Here is a 24205-nt window from a genome sequence, read left to right as displayed (position 1 = left end):
CATCAAATGCGACAGTTTTTAATGAAGTTGCTTAATTTTTTGATGAAAATACAAAAATCTCTATACGCATGCCTTTAAGATTTGAGGAGTTCCCTCGATTCCTCATGGATCCCATCATCAGAACTCGAGCTTGACAAAAATGTGGCTTAAAAACTTAACTTGCTTAACAAACATAACGAAGAGGACAAATCGTCAAACGTATACTATGCGTCGTTGAAGAGTTCCGTTCAGATAATCATCAGCAGTTCCACTTCATCAAAGGTCACTTTTTTGAATGTATATGCTTGATTTGTTGATAAAAACACAAAAATTACTATATGTATGCCTTTAAGATTTGAGGAGTTCCCTCGATTCCTCATGGATCCTATCATCAGAACTGAGTTTTGACAAAAACGGGACCAATCTGTATGCATATACGTACAATGAAAAAAAGAATTTTCAAAATCGGTCCAGTAATAACGGAGATATGAAGTAACAAACATAAAAAATAAAAAAAAACAACCGAATTGATAACCTCCTCCTTTTAGATTTGGAAGTCGGTTAAAAATGGAATAAAAATTAAGCTTTTCGGTCGGCATTCAGTTCAACAGTGTGTTGATACTTTTAAGGGTTGGCTTGGCACCGACTTCAAACATATCAGCTCATAAGACGGTTAGTCTTTTTTTAAAGGTACTTACTTAATTTTTAGGGTTTCGTACCTCAAAAGGAAAAACCGGAACCCTTATAGGATCACTCGTGCGTCTGTCCGTCCGTCTGTCACAGCCTATTTTCTCCGAAACTACTGGACCAATTAAGTTGAAATTTGGTACACATATGTAAGTTTATGACCCAAAGACGGACATGTAACGTAAACAAATGAATTTTAAATATGGGAGCCACTTTTGGGGGGTAAAAGAGCAAATTAAAAAATAAAGTTTTTCAAACTATATCGTGTTACATATCAAATGAAAGATCTCATTTTGAGAATCTCAAGTATATTTTATTTATAATGTTAAGATAAATAGTTTCGCAGTTATTCAAGAAAATAGGCAAAAAATTACCATTCCCCCCCTTTATCTCTGAAACTACTTGGTCTAAAATTTTGAAAAAAATACACTAAATAGTTCTTTACCTATAGATGACAGGAAAACCTATTAGAAATGTGCAGTCAAGCGTGAGTCGGACTTAAGTACTTAGTTTTTAATCCGACCCCTACGGGTTTTTTAAAGACATTTTCATTTCTCGTGCTCTGAAAGAGGGTCATTGTTGTTCTAAGGTGTGCAGAAAATGATACGTTTCTGCACTAGAGCATTTTACGTTCCAAGTACGATTTAACAAAAAATTACAATGGGCAATTGAAATTTGGGTTTAATAAAGGGATTTGTTATACAATTTCCATTCTGATATTTAACTCCGCATTCCATAAATAACGATCCGTTTGGCTAAATTGTTAATTGAAAGTACCCTCAAGAAATACTATGAAAATTTATATTTACTCATGTTTTTAAAAAACACATGCATTTTACTTTCTTCGTATTCGAAATGAAAAGTAGAGTGTTTAACTCAGGTGAAAGGCATCATTTCAGCCTCGGACTATTGGCGCTCTCACTGCGTTCGAGCTACTGCCTCGGCAGAAATGAGTACATTTCACCCCTTGGTTAACAATCTACTATTTACTCACTTATCATTAAAAAAACATATTGTTAAAAATACATGTAACGTAAAAAAATGAATTTTAAATATGGAGCCCTCTGGTAGGTGGTATTTTGGGGTAAAACAGCAATACAACTATATCGTGTTACATATCAAATGAAAGAGCTCATTTCATTTCATTCATCTCAAATATTTTTTTTATAATTTTAAGATAAATAGTTTAGCAAAAAATATTTTACTCCCTTTTCATTAAAAAAAACCATATTGTTAAAAATTGTGTAATGTACGGAACCCTTGGAACGCGAGTCCGACTCGCACTTGGCTGGTTTTTGTAATAGGTTAGCGTTTTTTCTAATAAAAATTATAAAAATGTAAAAGACTTGCTTCTTAACAATTCTAAATAGATCGGGCTTACATTTTTAATACCTACCTACGAAATGAACACGAAATACGGAAACCTAAAAACGGCCCTACGTCGTAAAGTCCCTATGATCAAGATTGTTAAGTAAGTTGAATCATATTACGTACCTACTCGTAAATATGTAGGTAATGTCACTGGAGGATTTCATCTTTGCCTTGTAACGAACTAGTCTTTGAAGGCAGACTGGTTATTAATACATAACGCATTGTTAAAATGGCATGTTTACGTTATAGTACAAGTTTACCTATTTACTACGTTGTCTGTTATATTGGCAGATAGTTACCTACTTATCTTGTTTTTTGTATATATAATTGTATCTAAGTAGGTATCTGTTAAATATAAGCATATAAGTTAAGCTAAAAGACATCGCTATTCGCATAATGCTGATTATGAAGGGATTATGGGGTTCGATCGAGGACGTAAGATATATTATTAATTTATTACTTAAGGTATAATATCAAAGAGCCGACTGCCAGCCTTTAGTATAGGTAGGTCACAGGCTTTAATTGTTGATCCATTTAGGGTTCAAGTTAATTTGGTTGTCAATAACCTAAAATGTAAATACAGTAGAGTCCGGTTAGTACGACTTCGCATATAACAACATGAAAGTACAACCGTTTATTACGACTCCGCTTATAACGACCGACCGCTTTTAACGACGGAAATTGACACAAAATCCGTCCGTCAAGTCCGGTTACAACGACGAGCGACGTAGTTTTTACAAATAAATTGTTGGTAAGAAGCTTACTCCGTCCCGCGCACCCAACTCCCCTCCCCCCTTTCTATGCCTATACGCAGCAAGATGAAATAGTCATGTGACTTTTCGTAATCTTGCAAACTAAATAAAACCCAATTCCCATTATTCAATTGAGCTTAAACTTCACATACATAATTATGTAAGTTGGGTGAGAATGCAATATTTTGGTACCTTCGAGCTGATCTGTTGATGGACACAGGAGATGGCCATCGGAACTGTGTGATAATGATAAAACAACGCATCCTAATTGAGTTTGGGTTTGTAAGAAATCATACTTTTATACTTTTGTAAGAATTGTCTCAATTGAGTATAAATAAGTTGCTTGTTGAAACAAAAGTAAACAGTCCGCGATAAAAACAGTTTGACAAATTACTTATTTATTTTTTGATTGTCGATGTACGATTGTCATCTAAGAATTACGACTTTTTATTTTACGGGATTTGAGTAATTTGCGGATGATGAGTGAGTACGCGTACCTACAAAAGTGGCTTCTTCTAAACACACAAGTCTCTGCATTTAAGACAAAGTGTTGTAATACTAACGTAAATAAATATTTTAATTGTAATGTTTTTTTTTCTTTGATTGTCGTAGAAGTGTCGTATAATACAAAATGATGTACCTATTTATTTTGATTAAAAAATAAATTAAAATTGGCAGTTCGTTTAATACGACGTCCGGTTAGTACGACGTAATATCAGCGGTCCCTTGGGCGTCGTTATAACCGGACTCTACTGTACTATATAACAGTATGAAGTAAAGTGAACCCTAAGAGTAAAGTCCGTGATTGTATGAGACGTCCTTGACGAAGAAGCTTTATAACTCAATTTTAAGTAAGTACTTAGTCACTAAGGAGGTGTATAGTAGGTAAGCATTCATTTAAAAACCACTCCAAAGGTGGGAACGAAAATAAACTAAACTCGGCGCAATTTTCCTTTCTTAGAAATCTAAGGAACTAGTGGAAATCCACTATTTCCAGCTAATCACCACAGGATAGGTATAAATGTGAATTCGCATTCAAGCAGTCGCAACATGAATGCTGTGCCATTAAAGTGAAGTAATTACATCCACCGCTTAATAAATTATAACATGATCGTGCAATGTTACATAGTGTTTACCAAAGTGCAATGACGATCGTTCACGTGTACCTATATCTAGGTGTCAGTGTATAAGTACAACAGTTGATTGGAGTGCGAGACGGATGGGAAATGACCGTGGGCAGTGTTATTGAGCGATGGTGATAATGAGGAGCTAGCCGCCCACGTCGGTATTCATTTGAATAAACTTATAGCAAGCCTGCGGAATGTTACGTGATCTAGTAATCCCGCCATACACCTGATTGTAATACAAAGCATTTAGAGCGCTTGTTTACACTTCAAGTTCGATTAATCTTCACTGATTAGAAGAGCTTTTATCGCTAACTGTACTTTTCTTACGACAGACAACTAATACTCATCGAGACAATTCTAAAAACCCCTAACACAATTAGGTTGCGTTATTTCATCACAGAGTTCCTATGGCCACCTCCTGTCTCCATCATCAGATCAGCTCTATGGTACCATAATATTGCATTGTCACCCGACTTACATGAGTATGCAAAGTTTCAGCTCAATCGGAAACCGGGAAGTGGATCAAATTTAACTTGCAAGATTCCATTACATAGTTACATACAGGTCGACCTAATAAAAGCGTGTTAAAAATCTGACAATTTAAGCGATGTTATGAAATATTAGTACAGCGCTGGCGGTACACCGCGAAAATCAGTAAAATGCTGCAAATGATGTTAAGGGTATGAACATTTTTTAATTCCATGGAATTAGAAAAGTTTTGTTTAGAAACCTATCGTGTGTGGCATTAAACGAAAGGGCTTTCTGAGGCGATTCTAAAAATATTTTTTTTTTTATTTATTTATTTCAGAAACAAACAGTCTTTTACAAAAAAGAGAATACATTTTTTTTTAAGTTTAGACCTAAAGTTTCGTTAGTTTATTTGAATTTACAATGAAAAACAGTGAGTAGCTAATTAATAAATTACACTAAGATCAACAATAAGTGATGCTTATCCACACAAATAACAGTAATCTATACAATTACTACATATTACAAATACAAAATACAAATCGTTTATTTACCTAATAACTCTAATAAGTGAGTCAAAAAGTCGCAAAAACTACCTACCAATACCTACTAAATATATCAGTCATTTTTTTTTTATTATAATAAAAATAATTTTCAATACATACCAAGTTTGGGCTTCTCCAGATTGAACGGTATTGTTCAATATTTTTTTGTAAAATATAACTCAAATTACAGCTAATATCATCATATCTAACCCTAATAAAGCAATTATGAAAATATTTACATTTAGTATTTTTTATATTTTTTAATTTAACAAAGTGTGATCTATGAATCTCTCAATTAAATATTTAAAAAGAAAGCATAATATTATAATTAACCCTTAAATGCATGATTTTTTCTTTTTGCCCGAAATTAATATATGTATCACATAACTGTTTGCCGTTTCTAGGACAAATAGTAAAAAAAATTATATCATCGATCATCATCGATTTTCACTGCGAAATCAGTGTTAAAAGTTGCATAGGCTAAATCATATTTTTGGAAATATATAGCTATTAGTAAAGAGTATAGGAAAAATCTTAACTTCCGTCAGAAAGGTACACTATTTATGATGTTCCTATGATAAAGTTTGTAAATATAAAATAATTACAAACCCCGAAAAATCTGCCCAAAATCACATACTAAAAATCATCAACTTCCAGGTTTTTCCAAGTTTTCCGACATTTCGTCTATAAACAAATGTAATTTTTATAAATTAAAATACTGCGTAAATTTATGTAATAATTCGGAAAATTTATTAGTTTTTACTATTGAAATAATATACAGGAACAAATAGAATTTGTTTAACCCTTAATCTGTGAGCCGTCTAATGCTTTGTAGACATTTGGCAACAATATGCATTTAAGGGCTAATATATAATGGTTTTTTTCAGGAAGTCGCTTATATCTCGGAATCTATAAGTCGTAGTAACAATTGTCTATGTAATAATTAACTGAAAATACTCACCTTTAACGACCCGCCCCCCCTTTCCCCGAGTTCTCCACCCCCCACTCATCAGAACTTTTTCTTACTTAAAGATTAGATATTACCAAAGGAACATGTAAACCAAGTTTCAATACTCTTATTTTACCCGAATGACATTATACTCGTATTGAGTAATTCGGCAGGGGTATTATTACACTTTGTAAAATTAAAAAAATACTAAATGAAAATATTTTCAAAATTGCTTTATTAGAATTAGATATGAGGATACTAGGTATAATTTGAGGTATATTTTACAAAAAAATATGGAACGGTATTGTATCTGGAGAAGCCCAAACTTAGTATGTTTTGAAAATCATTTTTATTTTTTATTATAATTAAAAAAAAACTACTGGAATTTTATGATATGATATATTTTTAGAATCGGATCAGAAAGCCCTTTCGTTTAATACGACACACGATAGGTTTCTAAATATATTTTTTTATTCCATACAAAAAAAAGATGACGTCATAACTCCTCTGGTTTTTTTTTATTTGTTGGTGCTTCGGGTCAAATTGTTTTAAATGTCCTAAAGATCAAACGTACCGATTTTCATATCTCTAACACCATTTGCAGCGTTTTTTGGCGAACCGCCAGCGCTAGTATCATTGTTAGTTAGTTCGTTATTAACTTAATCACAAGTAATGACATTGATAATAAAAGCGTGTTATAAGCGTATAAACAAGGCTGTAGGTAGTGTAGGTAATTTTTTTATTATTGATTGAAGCTGTTATTGACGACCTTAACCGAGCCCAAATTCGATGAGGTTGTGTTGATTAATTACAGAGTTCCTTGCACCCTCTCCGTCATCAGACCAGCTTAATGTTGAGTAACAATGACATTGCATTGTTACCAATGTTACTAGGTCATACAAAATATCAGCTCAATAGGAAACTGGGATGCGAGTCAATTTGCAAGATTTGAGTGTGCTAGGACCGGGAAAGATGAAAAGGAAATTAAAGTTGAAGCTTGTAAAGAGTAAGTTCAGTGTGTATGTCGAATACGGGCAATAAATTAAACCGGAAGTAAAATGTATCCATATAATCATTAATTAAGAAGTATTTTATAAGTTATACTTAATTATGACCCCGTGATTGTTTTTAATTTACCGAGCAGCAATGTACTAGAAACATTTAAGATGACATGACATTACGAGATACGAGCTTTTTAGTAACTGCCAACTTGCCAGCAAGCGTTGACAGTTACCTACTTTAAAAAGCTCGTATCCCGTAACTTGTGTGGTGTATTACATTGCGGGCCGAATTATTTTGTATGGTGAAAATTTTCATTTTATTTCTAAGCAAAATCTATCTCAATATACTTCTTAGGTCCTATGCTAACCACTGTTAAAAATTTGCCCGTATTGGATTTACACACATAATGTAAATAGGTAGGTACCAAAGTGTTAACGTTACTTCAACCATGTAACTAAAATTAACTCTCTAAAGAAAATACTCGTATTTAACTTATTGCATTGAATACAACAACTAGCAACTTTCAAACTGACATCAAGTAAACTAATTTAAAATTCAATTGTGTATGTATTGAAGACCAATCTAAAGTGACATAGAATCGTTGTTCACCTGGAGCTCGTGATCGATTAGAGCTATCAGCCGCAAAGTCCCCTCGCGCCCCAGTCTCGGGAGGGACAACCTGCCGGTGCCGGCCCGGTCCGGTCATCCATCATACTTCGGATCCAGCGCTTGTACTAGCCGCTCTATATTCATGCACTACGTTGCTTATTGATGGCTACTAGTTACGGGTGCAATATTTATGTGATAAAGTGATATTTATTGACGTTCGGCGTTAACTCCGTAATTAATGTTTGAATTAATAGCTAACCATTTCTAAATATCTATATGATAGGTGGTAAACAATTATTCAGCTTGCTTGATATTCAGAACTTAACGTGTACGCTTGCAACTCCCGGGGTAGGTTATCACATGCGCGTTACCGCTCCTTTAAAATATGTAGGTACCTCCGCTAACCCGCCGTAGTCCCTTAACAAACTAACGATAACATTAAACATTGTAGCAACACCTGAGAACAGTTGTATCGGATATACGAACACTTCTAATCTAAACAATCCTGGGTTGGGTGTCGTATTATTTCAGGCGTCACTAATAGCATCTGGAGGTGACAAAGCCATCATATCCGCATGCTCTAGATATGTGGGCGCTGCGCGCTCAGAAACAATGTACGCAACTAAGTACTACTCCAAAATAAGATTACACACAAAAGATGGATTGTAATTGTTATTATTCAATATTTTGTTTAATCAAACCCACTTTTATGGTAGGTAGGTATAGCAGTTTGTTTTACTTGGTGGTTACGTGGGGAATAATATTTGAGATTTGCGATAGAAATACAAAGCGAATCGAGGATGGAGAGATAAAAATATTTATAAAATTTTTTGAAATACGAGTGGTTTATATCACTCGTATTTCAAAAAATTGCATTTAATCGTGTTCTACAGATTTTCGTGTGACACAATCGAGCGATTCAAATTGAAAAATTGGACCGTGATCTAAAGCGTGTACCTACACGATAAAATTAGGCCATCCATCAGTTCCTTCTTTAATAACTAGTGACCTGCCCCGTCTTCGCACGGCTTACACAAAACCTTAACAAATTAAGTATACACCCAATAAACCTTCCTCAAGAATCACTCTATTGAGAGGCGAAAACCGCATGAAAATCCGTTCAGCAGTTTTTGAGCTTATCGCGAACATACAGACATACAGACAGATGCGGCAGAGGACTTTATTTTATAAGGTGTAGTGATTTGTGGATACCAATTACATAATAACAACTCAATTATGTTGAACACGTTAAGTTGTTTGTGACTTGTCACTAAGTATTTCTCATGCCTATAGGAATTTTGTAATTAACTAGCTAAATTACCTTAACTTACTCTTAATAAGTAACGTAATAAGTACACTCTAAACGAACACCAAACATTGCCAATCGTTTATAAGCAAATTTTAGCATGGGTGTATTAAACAAAAGTACCGGGGGATAGGGGTGAAACTAACGGGTAGGGGGAGGTTTTAAAGTCCCTTTTTAGGGTTCCGTAGCCAAATGGCAAAAAACGGAACCCTTATAGATTCGTCATGTTTGTCTGTCTGTCCGTCTGTCTGTCCGTCCGTATGTCACAGCCACTTTTCTCCGAAACTATAAGAACTATACTGTTGAAACTTGGTAAGAAGATGTATTCTGTGAACCGCATTAAGATTTTCACACAAAAATAGAAAAAAAACAATAAATTTTTGGGGTTCCCCATACTTCGAACTGAAACTCAAAATTTTTTTTTTCATTAAACCCATACGTGTGGGGTATCTATGGATAGGTCTTCAATAATGATATTGAGGTTTCTAATATCATTTTTTTTTAAACTGAATAGTTTGCGCGAGAGACACTTCCAAAGTGGTAAAATGTGTGTCCCCCCCCCCCGTAACTTCTAAAATAAGAGAATGATAAAACTAAAAAAAAAATATGATGTACATTACCATGTAAACTTCCACCGAAAATTGGTTTGAACGAGATCTAGTAAGTAGTTATTTTTTATACGTCATAAATCGCCTAAATACGGAACCCTTCATGGGCGAGTCCGACTCGCACTTGGCCGCTTTTTTATACTTTTTCGTAAATAACTCTTAAACGGTGGCTCGTAGCAAAAAAACTATTACATAATTAATCTACATTAAATTTCCTACAAAAAAGATTCAGTACACTGTTCCGCTAGGATCAATATTTCAAAATATAGTAAAATGGGAAATTTACTTCTAATTTGTTCTAAGGTGTTTTTTTTGTTTTTCGTAAATAACTCGTAAACGGTAGCCCACAGCCAAAAATTATCGTGTACAGTCAGCATCAAATACTTTGTAGCAGTCAAAGTGGCCAAATAGTTCGGTACACCATACTAAATATATGGTGTACCGAACTATTTGGCTACTTTGGTGGCTACAAAGTATTTGACGCTGACTGTACCTAAATAATAGCTTTTACGTCTACGTGTCTTTTCAAATTAATATAATTTTAACAAGTCGTTACCTAACGACTGGCTTTGTGCTCCAGCGATTCCGATAACGCGCGGAGTCGCTCATGTAGAAACATTTGCACCCAGCTGGAGCTGCCCGCGCCGGTGTGTGCACTGTGCACATGCCCGTGTAGCTATATCAAATCACGTTGTTTTTTCAATTTCATTAGACAACATTAAGAACTTTTATTTGAACAAATTTAGGTTTGACTTTGGTAAAACGTTTGCGAAATATCGTAAAGGTATAACAGTGGAATCTTGATTGAGGAAAAAGCTCAAACGCCTCTATAGGTTTAATTAATTAAGATGTGACTTGATCTCATTGAAGATGAAATGTATAAAATGTTCAATAATTACCGGAGGTGCATGGTAGTGATGGTAGGTACATGGTACATGGACATTACATTGTAATTTCTAAAGCCTTCCAGCATTTTAACCACTTAACGATGTGTTCTACAAGTACATACCTACATGAATTATCCGCATTTGCAGAAGCTCACTGAGCGCCGTGACTGATATAGGAGAGAAATAAATTGAAAAGCATTCAAGGAAAACATTAAATATTTACAGCCCATTGGCTGCCAGTGCCAATTCAGAATCATTAAATATCTATCTGTTGAGCAAGGCACCAGGAGGGCTATGATGCTTTGTCACCAAATCATTAATCATTTATTGCGTGATATGTGAAATACCTGATAAGTGATTAAATTGGGTAAAAAGACGCGAGGATAAAGTACAAGTGACTAATGATAGCGTGACATGATTTGAGCTTTTGAAAAATCAATTTTAATCTCGATGACTTAAGGCCTATTTTAAAGAATAGATTACTTAATCACATTCCACCACTTATCTACTTTTGCCATTGACTGATAAAAATCATCCGTGGTTTGAGCTTTCGAAAAATCAATTCTAAACAAGTTTACTTAAAGCGTATTTTAATGAATGACATCCTATCACCACTTATCCACATGTGACGTTGATAGTTAAAAGTTATCCACGGTTAAAGCTTTTGAAGCTTTATTTCTAAGTACTTAGAGTTTATAGTCTTTGAAATAAGCTACCTTATCGAATTAAGGTAGAACCGGCTGCAATACTTAATTAACGAAGGCTCATATTTGCTTGTAAATTCATACAAAATTTTAAGGACAGTAGACCTTATTAACCTCAAATACGGTTAATTTTATACGTCAAACCATCTGTCAAAATCAACTAAATTATGCCAACCCCACCAATGCATCTACGGTTCCACTGTGGGGAGCAACGGCCACCATGTCTTGAGCTGCTGCCGTTGCGCTGGGAGGTTCCCACGGCACCATGTTCTTAATGACATCGTTAGGAGAGCCTTATTGTCAGAGTTACCTAATATCCCATGTATGCTTCAGCCGCCAGGCTTTAGCCGATCGGACGGCATAAGGCCTGACGGCTAGACCCTGGTGCCGTGGGAAAGAAGTAAGTGCTTCCTGTGGGACGCCACGTGCGTCAGTACTTTTGCCGCCCCGCATCTTAGTCGTACAATGCGGTCGGCAGGAGCGGCTGCTGAGCATGCGGCGTCTCTTAAAAACCGGCCAAGTGCGAGTCGGACTCGCGCACGAAGGGTTCCGTACCATTAGGTACGCAAAAAACGGCAACAAAATCACGTTTGTTGTATGGGAGCTCCACTTAAATATTTATTTTATTTTGTTGTTAGTACTTATTATTTGTTGTTGGCAACAGAAATATATCATCTAAATAGACAGACAGACTAACGGACAGCGGAGTCTTAGTAATAGGGTCCCGTTTTTCCTGAAACCCTAAAAAGATAAATACTCGGCGCTGAGCGGGTATTTATTCGTCTCCCTCGGTGTCGAGACTTCGGGATGCTCCGGGAGCTGGGACCTCGCCTGTTTGAAAGGGGCCTTGACCCCCGCTCCGGATTTTTCCTGATGCAAAGACTGTCCATCGCAATCTAAGGCGGTCCTAGGTCCTTGCTACTCGTAAAGTATGCAGCGATATTGATAGCCCACGCAGTGCAAGTGTTATACTTGGTCAACCAGATCTTGACAGTAGAAAAAGGCGGCAAATTTGAAAAATGTAGGCGTGAAGGGATATCGTTCCACAGAAAATTTGAATTTCGCGCCTTTTTTTACTGACAAGATTTGGTTGACCAGCTATATTTACCCGTCATAAATTCATAGAAGTTTGACGTTTAAAATGACGCTTGCACTGCGTGGGCTATCAAAATCGCTGCAGACTTTTCTCGGTCTGACTCTATTAACTACTCTATACAGGGTGGTACAAACCTCGAATCGAAAATCGTTAGAATAGAAAGTGAAGTTTAGATTTACTGCTAATCATCTGCACCTTCAAAAAGGGTATAACAATCGTTATTATTTGAAGTCGGTTATAAAGGTTAATATCTTAATTATGTCTTGTGAAGAAATGATTACATAGTTATTAATATACCGACAAGTTATCGATACTGTCATCTGAACATTTTGTCAAGCCCTCGTAAAGTAACAGTTTATTATGTTTTTACACAAAATATTTTAAATTATTGAGTAATATGATAAAATATTAGCACACAAAGGAAGAAAAACTTATAATCAACTGTATAAACCGGCTTCTTACACTTTTTATGCTGTTAATTTGACAAAATATCGTTAAGAAAATTTCGCTCGGAATATCATTATTCCTCTGAAATGAGTATTTGCTAGGTTTATTTGGCCCCGTGACACTGAAATCCGGTACACTACAAGACACTATCTTCATTGTATTACTTTATCAAATAGTTTTCTTCCGAATTTGTGTATATTTTTCAAATTGAAAATTACGGTGATACGCTCTTGGCCGTCCGCGGCCGTCGTCAAACTCAAAAAAAGCGGCCAATTGCGAGTCGGACTCGCCCATGAAGGGTTCCGTATTTAGGCGATTTATGACGTATAAAAAAAACTACTTACTAGATCTCGTTCAAACCAATTTTCGGTGGAAGTTTACATGGTAATGTACATCATATATTTTTTTTAGTTTTATCATTCTCTTATTTTAGAAGTTAGGGGGGGGGGGGGGGGACACACATTTTACCACTTTGGAAGTGTCTCTCGCGCAAACTATTCAGTTTAGAAAAAAATGATATTAGAAACCTCAATATCATTTTTGAAGACCTATCCATAGATACCCCACACGTATGGGTTTGATAAAAAAAATATTTTTGAGTTTCAGTTCGAAGTATGGGGAACCCCAAAAATTTATTGTTTTTTTTTCCTATTTTTGTGTGAAAATCTTAATGCGGTTTACAGAATACATCTACTTACCAAGTTTCATCAGTATAGTTCTTATAGTTTCGGAGAAAAGTGGCTGTGACATACGGACGGACAGACAGACGGACAGACGGACAGACAGAGAGACAGACATGACGAATCTATAAGGGTTCCGTTTTTTGCCATTTGGCTACGGAACCCTAAAAATGGTCACGTTTTCTCATTTGTAGTCTGACTCTTTCGCACTCATGCGATGTTCATATACGTGATGGCTTCCCTTTCGCACACTTCAGCTGTCTGTCAAGCGCGAGCGCGAGAATGACAAGTCTGTGGTTGGATTGCAACTAAATTAGTACGACGCTGTCATTTTCTATTACGCGATTACGTCGGATTTTACCAGAAAAACGAAGTGCATTCTTGTAAGTATAGTTGGTCAAACCAATTTGTCATTAAATAAGAACAATACAAACTATACTCATCCTTTTCTTTTGGGTGCTAGTACTAGTGTAAGACAAAGATAGTATGACGTATGACTCTCTCTGTCTATGTTTGAAATGAGACAGTGCTTTGACAAACGATATAACCTATTTGTAGTTTCGCATTTTAAATATACTTGGTCAACCAGATCTTGTCAGAGGAAAAAGGCGGCAAATTTTAAAAATGTAGGCGCGAAGGGATATCGTCCCATAGAAAATTTGAATTTCGCGCCTTTTTCTACTGACAAGGTTTGGTTGACCATCTATAGAAAAAAAATCAGCGATGTCAAATAGATTTTCATTGTCAGTCAGGCTAAAAGTACAATGTAATATTAATTTAAAAATTCATTGCGTAACCTATACCTATAGGAAGAAAACAAACAAATAAATTGCATTAAATATATGCAGAACATGAGAACTATGAGAGTATGGATCACTCCATACGCAGAAGTGATTGATGGCTGAACATATATTCTGAAATTCGGCAACGCTATGAAGAAAAAGTCCTTGGACGCCTATTCTCCACAGGTGACACGAGAGGAAATATTGTCTGAAAAAAAAAACTGCAAGAGCTGATTTTATACGCAGATAAAAAAGACTAACAGAGTTTATGGAGACATGACAGAAGACGCGGTATGCTGAAGAATATGTTGTCACAAAAGGGGCGACAGTCCGTTTAATTAAATGTAAATATGTTGGAATGACCTTCAACTGGTGTCAGCGAGCTTGCCGTGATACCTTCACGGGTTGGACTGTAGCAAAGGGGGGGCTGGGACTTAGATTTTTTTTGACAAAGTGGTGTCATTATGACACTATTTTTAAATGATTGTAATGTGTATATCACGTCAAAATAAGCATCTTTTATTGGAAAAACTTTTCTCTAAAATAAAAAATGGCTGAGTTAGACGCCTCCAAAGATTGATATTTTTAAAGGGAGCTGGGACTTTTTCATTGAGAGTGGTGTCATTATGACATATATTTTAAATGATTTTAATGTATAGAACACATCGAAATAAGCAACTTTTACTTGGAAAACTTTTTACTAAAACTGAAAATGGCGGAGATAGAGCTTAAGGCAGGCCAGGCTTTTAAGGCAGGTCGGAGTAGGTACGACGACGAGCGAAGCGAGGAGGAGTGTTAGGTAGAAATGCGACCATACAGCGCGCGAGCCGAGCGAGCGAAGCGAGCGTGCCGCGGCAGCGGCCGGCGAAGCGCCAGAACCGACGTTTTTATAATAATACAATTTTACAAGTCCCAGCTCCCTTTAAAAACATCAATCTTTGGTCGCGTCTAACTCGGCCATTTTTTATTTTAGAGAAAAGTTTTTCCAATAAAAGATGCTTATTTTGACGTGATCTACACATTACAATCATTTAAAAATAGTGTCATAATGATACCACTTTGTCAAAAAAAATTCTAAGTCCCAGCCTCCCCTTTCGTACAGTCTGACCCCTTCACGAGCTAATCACAGCGGCGTATGATAAAATCATGGTTCCTACTGTGCGAAACATTTAGGGCGCGTGTACACGGTGCCGCCTCCGCGCCGCCGCCGCGCCGCCGCCGCACCTTCGCGCTATGTACACGAGACGCGTAAAGCCCGCCGCCGCGCCGCCGCTGCGCCGCCGCTGCACCTTCGCGCTATGTACACGAGACAAGTATAGTCCGCTGCCGCGCCGCCGCCGCGGGTTTTACGCGTCTCGTGTACATAGCGCGAAGGAGCGGCGGCGGCGCGGAGGCAGCACCGTGTACAACTGTACACGCGCCCTTATGTGTATGGAATCGAAGCTGTTTCCGGCCTAACTCCAATCTGTGGCTAAATGTTTTGGTGCTTGTAGTTTTTAAGTATTCTGAATTAAATACTCTGATTTAAACATAATTAGATTGTTTTTTTATTATTATTAATCTCTCTATTTTCACTTTATTGCACGAAACATAGGACGTTTTGCCAAATGGAATTCTCTACCAGTCAGGCGTAAGGCAAACAGAGATTGGTGTTGGTATGTATGTAGGATACAAAAGCGACCGTATGTCGAACAGGTAATCTGGTTGCTGGCATTACATACATCTTTCGTGCTGGTATTTTATACTGTTAAATCGTACCTATGCTAAAAAAGTGACGAACTCCAAATGTGACGTCCTCAGAAAGTGGCGTTCTCAGAAAGTGACGTCCTCAGTGCTACATTATATCTTTAATTAAGTACTTTAAGATGTGCCGGCAATCCGTCGCCATGTTGAGTTTGAGGTCGGCGTCTAGGTCGGCACACAAATAGAGTGCCAAGTCTTTGAGCACTCTATATATGTGCCGGAACTCCTCGTTGGGCATATCAAAAGGGTTCCATGTATCCCTTATGGCACGTCGTTGAATTTTTCTTTGTTGATGCTTTTCTTACATGGCAGCAGCTGCCAAGAAGAAATGATATCTTTGCCATCCCTACAAATAATAAATGTAATGATATTCTTATATGAATTACAAATGGAGTTCAAATAGTATATATTATATTTGAAAAAAAAAACTATACCGGCCAAGTGCGAGTCCAAAATTTTAGACCCAGTAATTTCGGAGATAAAGGTGGGGGGAGGGGGTAATTTATTGGCTATTTTCTTAAATAACTTCTAACCTATTTATTGTACTTAAAAAAATCGCTGGTAGCCTAGCGGTAAGAGCGTGCGACTTGTAATCCAGAGGTCGCGGGTACAAACCCCGGCTCGTACCAATGAGTTTTTCGGAACTTATGTACGAAATATCGTTTGATATTTACCAGTCCCTTTTCGGAGAAGGAAAACATCGTGAGGAAACCGGACTAATCCCACAATACGGGCCTAGTTTACCCTCTGGGTTGGAAGGTCAGATGGCAGTCGCTCTCGTAAAAACTAGTGCCCACGCCAGTTCCTGGGATTAGCTGCCAAGCTGCCCAGGCTCCCATGAGCTGTGGCAAAATTCCGGGACAACGCGAGGAAGCCATGTCCGTCTTTGGGTGAGGGGTCACTAATTTACATATGTGTACTAAATTTCAACTTAATTGGTCTAGTCGTTTCCGTGAAAATAGGCTGTGACAGACGGACAGACAGACGCACGAGTGAGCCCTAAAAATTGTATTTTTCACCACTTCTATACCATGAGAGCACCTTATCGTCCTTATCGTGCCCAGACCAGCTATCATGGTCGTATTTTTATCATCTGTCATGCTATGCGTCACTTTCGCACTTACATATTTGTTAGAACGTGACAGCCATGGTGACAAATGATAAAGAGCTGGCCATCATAGCCCTACAGTGAGCACCACGATAAATTAATCAAAGGCTAGCCGTCAAAAATCGACTATATGTCTAACTATCCAACAAACGTAGCCATTTACCATCTATCGCTGTCAAAGTGGACAAAACGGTATGAATGTTATAAAAATGTATAAATCTAGACAAGTGACTTTTATATCATTTAACTTATCCACTTATCAACTAAGTTTAAGTTGGAAAAGTAGACAAGTGACATATTATCCAACGAGCATGTTATGCAGTTAATCGTTTAACGACTATCGCTGTCAAAAGTGGAAAAGACGACAAATCAATAAGAACTGGATAAAATGTCAGTTTTATCATCATTTATACAACTATATCATTTATACAGTCGACCATCATAGCCCTACTGTAGGAGATCAATTCTCGAATGAAATTTGACATTGTGGCATTGGGTTGGATGTCATTCTCGCGCACCCCCTTCCACGATTGTAAAATCAATCGTGTGCAACACCGACGCACTGATAATTGGTATGTATTGGTATGGGATGTTTATTATACTACTTAGGTACTTAGGTACATAATAAACAAACCAAATGTACGTCCTGTGAGGCCATTCTTTAATTTCCGTTGCTTTATTCATTTTTCCTTTTATTTGATTAGTAGACTTATCAAAAGATCGACGCATCTAAGTGTATTTTACCCGATTGACGAAGAAGGGATATTTTTTAAACCGTGTGTGTATTAATATGTATAGTCACCTATATTTTCCATTTTCTTTATGACGTCCTAGAGCCGAAACATTATTAAGGGACTTTCCAATATGAAAGCACCTACTACATACATAATTTATATTTTAACAACGTATTGTATATTTTCATGTACATAATATGTCTCATAATTTATGAACTGAAACAAAACTGAGTACCTACGCTGTTTAGTTTAAGGTGGCCACATTTATTTTACGTTTGGCATATCAATCTGGCATTTTAATATCACATACATGACATAGATATGGAAACATGCTTCAGATGCATAACAGAGCCTGTTTGGGGAACATAACCTTAATGCACGTGTGTTGTGGGTGGAGTGCGAACTTGTCATGGAATGATGTCATAGATTATTACTTCACGCTTTATACTCTTAGTCAACTCCATTTCTCGGAAAAGGTCGGAGTCTGACCAAGTAAGGATTGAGTGATACACTCGTCCCAGTCGTCCCTACTCTACTATTTTGGTTTACTCGTACGCAACTTTTTTTACTTAATTCACAGTGTGACATGACTATTACGAAACCGGCTCTATTTATTTTATATTATGTACATATATTTTATAATTCTAAATGCGTATATCTCGGTAATTATTAGAAACAAATCGATAGCCGTCCTTGATGGTTATACTAATTATGAAATATATACGTTACATACTATTACACGGTTTACCTCGTTTATTTACTTCCATTGTTGCGTCACTGGTATAACATTAACACTTCACTAGACTTCACAATTTGTTGGTGTGTTTTATTTAGTATTTGCTCAAAGAGTTGTCAGTTGTTGAATGGTTAGTGAACATAATCATTCGCCTTGGTCGCGAGCGAGGCACTGGAGGCGCGGACCGCGGAGGCAGCAGGTTGCGCGAGTTGCGCGGGAGTGCCCCCCCACCACGCACGGCGCAAGGCTGCCCCGGCGCCGCCACGCCGACCCATTCCAACTGTAACGACAAACTGTCCATTTAAGTCTTTGGACATGGTTGATGGCCACAGCGACCATATGGTCCCATGAATTTCTTGCAATACCAGAGTAGGTAAATGACAATTACCAAGTGTGAGTTAGTAAACTAACTCAATATACTCACGTCTGCTAAGATCTAATTAACTATGCATGATGATGCATGATGTAACAGGTAGATGTAGGTATACTGGATATACTACCCATGTACCAGCTAGAATATTTACTTGAAGGACCAATAAAGAAAAATAGTAGACACGTCCAAAGATAGCTTACGAACATCACACATCTGAGTCTTCTTTCAAAATACAACTTATTAATGTTTGTTGTGCCACTTGTGCCAACCGAAAGTAAGGAGGTAGGAAAATTAGTTGGTAATTTATGGGGGCATTAATTACGAATATGCAACCCTTAGCAAACGCGTGTTTGCTATCTGCGGAAGAGTTAAATTGGATTCCAGGGTCACACAAGGTTTAATTTCATGCGGGTTGTGTCGGCGTAACCACATCAAAAGTTATAGGTACGCTAATTTTATTTTTGTCAATAATAAGATTAATAAGAATCCCTTACCTGCTAGGCTGGATGAAGTAGATACGTACTTAGGTATTTGACATGTCGTATAATGTAAAAAGTAAATGGATGAGTTCATAATACCTATATCGTATCGTGTTTTGTCTCTAATGGTTGCATTCCCGAGCAGTGCTGCACGCACTACCACGGTCAGGAAGCCCTCGGCACGGCGCTTCACCCTGTGAATAAATTTGAATGGATGAGTTGCGTCTCGACGTCATTTGGCCTACGGGCCACAGGTGCTGCCAAGTTTACATTTCCATATTTTATTACTTCGAGAACCAAATAGGTTTATTTGGCCAATTTATCTAAACATACTTTGCGGTTATTATCGTTTTCTATAACTTTGCTAGTAATGAAATATAAATCGCATTTTACTACATACATAAATAGGTATATACCTCATGTAACTGTACCTAATTAATGATAAATTGGGGAACTGTTGCAACTGTAATCTACGAATCCTTACTCCTTATAAGAACATTTAATTTTCCTAAAGTGATAAATATTTAAAAGTTGAAGGCAAGTAGGCTAGTAGTTGAAGGTATTTTAATACAAATACAATTACAAATATTTTATTAATAACAAAAAGTTACAAGTCATGTCGGGATACTGGGTACATTCTGTACATTATGTTTTGTAAATTACTTATATTATTATTGATTAGGTTAAAGTATTCGCCATAATCATAGAACACTTCGCTCATGAGCCACGTTTTTAATCTATACTTAAAGCCCTTTTATGGTAGGAAGGACAAGAAAATTTCTGTTGAGTGCTCCATGGTGCATCTTATGACAACTTCAGTGTACCTCGAGCATTTTGAATCCTCGTTTGGATGTAGCGGATTTCAATACAGACGTCAGAAATTTAATTAATTGAAACGCGTAATGGAGTTGGCGGAAAATGTGGAAATGTATTGTCTGTGTGTACTGTAGGTAATCGTACAATCGACTGGGTACTTTTTTAAAGAATAAAATTAGTGATAAGTAGCCCTTTTTAAATAAATGAGTAATAAAGGGATTTTGTGTAGGTATTGATTTGTTTTATAGAAGAAATAAGTAACAGTAAATTCAAACTTTTAACCTAAAAAGAAAAATACCGAAAAAGTGGAAAAAACTATTTGAAAGGAATTTTATTAACTTATTCAATTAGCTTACCTACACTACCTATATACATCTACATAAATAGTTTGAATAGAAACAAATTTACTTGGACATTCCATATCTAACCCAGTTCTCTTCGCATTGGATTCAAAATTCGATTTTTTAAATAATAATCATAGAAAGATGTACCTACTTAACTATAAGAAAAAACTACTTACTGAAATATGAAAAAAACCGGCCAAGTGCGAGTCGGACTCGCGCACGGAGGGTTCCGCACCATCAACAAAAAATAGAGCAAAACAAGCAAAAAAACGGTCACCCATCCAAGTACTGACCCCGCCCGACGTTGCTTAACTTCGGTCAAAAATCACGTTTGTTGTATGGGAGCCCCACTTAAATCTTTATTTTATTCTGTTTTTAGTATTTGTTGTTATAGCGGCAACAGAAATACATCATTTGTGAAAATTTCAACTGTCTAGCTATCACGGTTCGTGAGATACAGCCTGGTGACAGACGGACGGACGGACGGACGGACGGACAGCGGAGTCTTAGTAATAGGGTCCCGTTTTTACCCTTTGGGTACGGAACCCTAAAAAAAATTAAAGGATCAAAATAAAACTAGGTAGGTAAAGCTGGTCAACCAAATCTTGTCAGTAAAAAAAGGCGTGAAATTCAAATTTTCTATGGGACGAAATCCTTTCGCGCCTACATTTTTCAAATTTGCCGCCTTTTTCTACAGTCAAGATCTGGTTGACCAAGTATACACTTTATTAGAGTTTCGAGATCAACATAGCAATAACTTTAAACAATCTTCCTCTGAATTATTTGATTTTTTCTGTGTTACATCTGGGCAATAATATTACTTTCCTTACCTACCATAAAAATAATTTATCTCCCTTTCTCAATAAGTGAGTACGTTAATAGGATTATTTTAGAATATACATAATAATGTAAATATATAAAGGATTATGTGTCCCTATTGTATTATATGTGTGATTTAAAAAGTGTTTTTAGTTTCAATTCTGAGTTCATCAGGGCCTCTCTTGTTCGTTGGCTGCTTTTGTTGCGAACAATTGTTACGTAAAGCGAAATATACAAAGCTTGCCTATCCAAACGCAGACACTCGAAATATTGTGTATGCACGAGGTTTTCAAAACGCTACTTTTAGTATCTTCTATTTCTACTACTTTTTAGCAAATAATTCAAATATTGATTTCATATATTTCATACACGTTTTATTTTATTTTGGTCATTCTGAACTTTCGTAACTCGTGAGGCTATTTCAAAATAGCAGTTAAAGTAACGTTCTACTGCGGTTCAATTATTGTTACAATAACTAACGAAAACTATTCCTATATCACGATGTTTCTAGGTACATACTACTATGAAACTATTACACATACCTAGGTATATTCTGTGCTTTAAATTTTACTTATCAAACCTCAACGTTCTTACTCGTACTTACAGGCATATGAATTAGGAGCACTTTTAGTACCTATAGCATTCACATTTTTTATTTCTGATAACGGATGATTAAATAGGTAGTTAGAATCTTTTATAATTAGGTACTTACTAAATATAAATGCCTTGTTTAATACCGGAATAAATTTGAAATTGTTACATACATATAAAGGTTCGCGAATTATTATGAATACTAAAATACTATTTTGGCCCTACCATGAAGTTATATTTTTTAAACTGGAGCGAGTTGTCACTTTTTTTGCCATACTAATTTGAACCTTATCACCGAGACAGAAAGTTGTTCGTACCAGACTAGAGAAAACGGTCCACTTGAGATAGAAAAACCCGAGCCCTGTGTCTCACTCGCACATGTTGCCAATGTTAAAAAGATACCTTTATGGTAGAAATTATATCAATAAACTACTGAATTTAATTACCTTCTTATACAATTTTAGTGCTATATTCAGACTACAGTTCTGATATCTTTTAAGTAATTTGTAAATAATTATGATGCCAATATTATTAACTGATTAAACCAAGCGCATACACAGCAAAAAAAAAAATAAATTTTAGTATGGTAGAAGTTGTAGTAACTTTAAATATTAATTGGTATCCCCAACTTGATGACATTTCTTCAAAACACGTGAATGCGAAATTTCTTAAAAATTGTGAAGAAATGTTGTGTTAAAGGTTGTTGGAGTGAAATAATTGCTAATTGTGGAATATTGTTTCACAAGAAAGCCACAATTATTACATTTTACTATAAAAATACAAGACAACATTGTCAAACTCATTAGGGTGACTATGATGTCGGCACGTTTTGAATCGGTCTCACAGAATTCTTATTAGTTATTATTAACGTAGGTAATGTAAAAGTAAGTTTAACATAATAGGTACCTTATGTCTTTATTTCGGCATGTTTAATTTAAGATTTGTTGTAGAATAATTGAAGGGATGTTTACAAAAACAACATAACTGCTTAGACCGGTTAACACTTTTTTAAGAACATTGTTAATCGTTTCAGGTGTCAACCAGTGTAGTCAGGTATGTTGTTTTTGTAAACATCCCTTCAATTACCAAAATTTAAAACCAAAGTGCTTAACTCCTTAAACATTACAGACTCTCATTTATACATAATATTTTGTTAGGTGTGTTAAACTGTTTATATATGACATCGATTCTTTATAGGTAGGACACATTTCCGTCAATAGAAAAAAGGCACCAACTTTTAAAAAAACGTCATATTTGCTAAACAGATCTTCAATGACGCTTATACTTAAAAAAAACTGAAGTGGACAAAAGGGAAGCCTACCTTTATGAACATACCATGAGTGAGTGCGAAAGAGGCCGACTACAAATGAAAAAAAAACCTGACCACTTAAAATTTCACTTTATTTAGAAAATGACACACCCTACTGATATATTCCATGTTATCCTAATATCCCACATACAGATGTCTTATGGTCACCCTAATTAGAACGAGATGCAGGGCTCTAGTTTGACTTCTCATGTGGACACACTTTTTGGTCAATGTACTCGATCCAGTTTATTAACTCTAAATCCGTGGTAGAGTCTGTGCCTGTGCGGAAAGAGAAGAGTCGTGGCCAAAGAGTAGTATAATATCGTGGCAGAAACGGGAACTAACATTTTCAATTTTATATGGCAATCAAACCTTTGACACCTGTCTTGTAAAAAGTAAACAAGCTTCTGTCATTGTATATTTTTATTAACAAAAATCGCAAGTTTTAATTATGTATAAAATATTTTCAAAACACGATAAAGCCGTACATAAAACCACAGGAAAATTATATTCTACATTGTTCGGTTTTGTCAGCGGAAAGAAAACGGCTAAAAGTCGACTATCGACTTACAAAAACTCGTGGAACGTGTTTCCGCTATTCACGGGTATTTCATGTTGTATTAAATATTAAATAATTACCTATTTAATAAGCCCCCTTGCCCCTAAGTAACTTTGTCTTCATAAATACGCAGGTCATTCATGATCTTTAAAATAACTGACAAATAGTCTTGATACTTGCCATTTTATGTATACTTTTTTATATGTAATTTTTTTTCAGGATTGAGTAAAAGTACCTTCGGTATCTCGAATAAAATACCACTATGTAGGTGATATGCAAGATTTTGTAATCTACCTGCTGGATTCAAGCACATCCAATTCAGATATGGCATCATAATGTCTTAAAACCTTGTCTTACGTATCTTAGACAAGTAACAAGAAAGTACAAGGTATTTTAGTAACCATTCACATGTCTTCTTTCTTTTATGGAGGCTTTATATTTATATATCATACATTACTTAGATGCTATTTAGTACTAAAAGAGGGGGTAATAATATTTCTATATTTTCTTTACATATGACAATTATCATGTCTCACATTGGATAAGGTAAAGATCATAAGGGCAGGTCTCACCAGTGAATTTAATGTTTTATAAC

General features: G+C 36.1%; 1 protein-coding gene across 3 annotated transcripts in view; it reads right to left on the bottom strand.

Annotated features, from left to right (window-relative positions):
• LOC134661406 (filamin-C) overlaps positions 1 to 18514 on the bottom strand; it is a 102519-nt gene extending 84005 nt beyond the window's left edge. For all 3 annotated transcript variants that reach the window (XM_063517474.1, XM_063517476.1, XM_063517475.1), the window contains exon 1: positions 18333 to 18514. The gene's annotated coding sequence lies outside the window, so the exon portion shown is untranslated. The remainder of the gene's footprint in view (positions 1 to 18332) is intronic.
• Positions 18515 to 24205: the final 5691 nt, after the last annotated feature.

This window comes from Cydia amplana, chromosome Z, assembly GCF_948474715.1.
Source record: "Cydia amplana chromosome Z, ilCydAmpl1.1, whole genome shotgun sequence".
In the NCBI taxonomy this organism is placed as follows: Eukaryota; Metazoa; Arthropoda; class Insecta; order Lepidoptera; family Tortricidae; genus Cydia; species Cydia amplana.
Note: the sequence above shows the minus strand (reverse complement) of the source record. Positions and strands in the feature narration are given on the sequence as shown.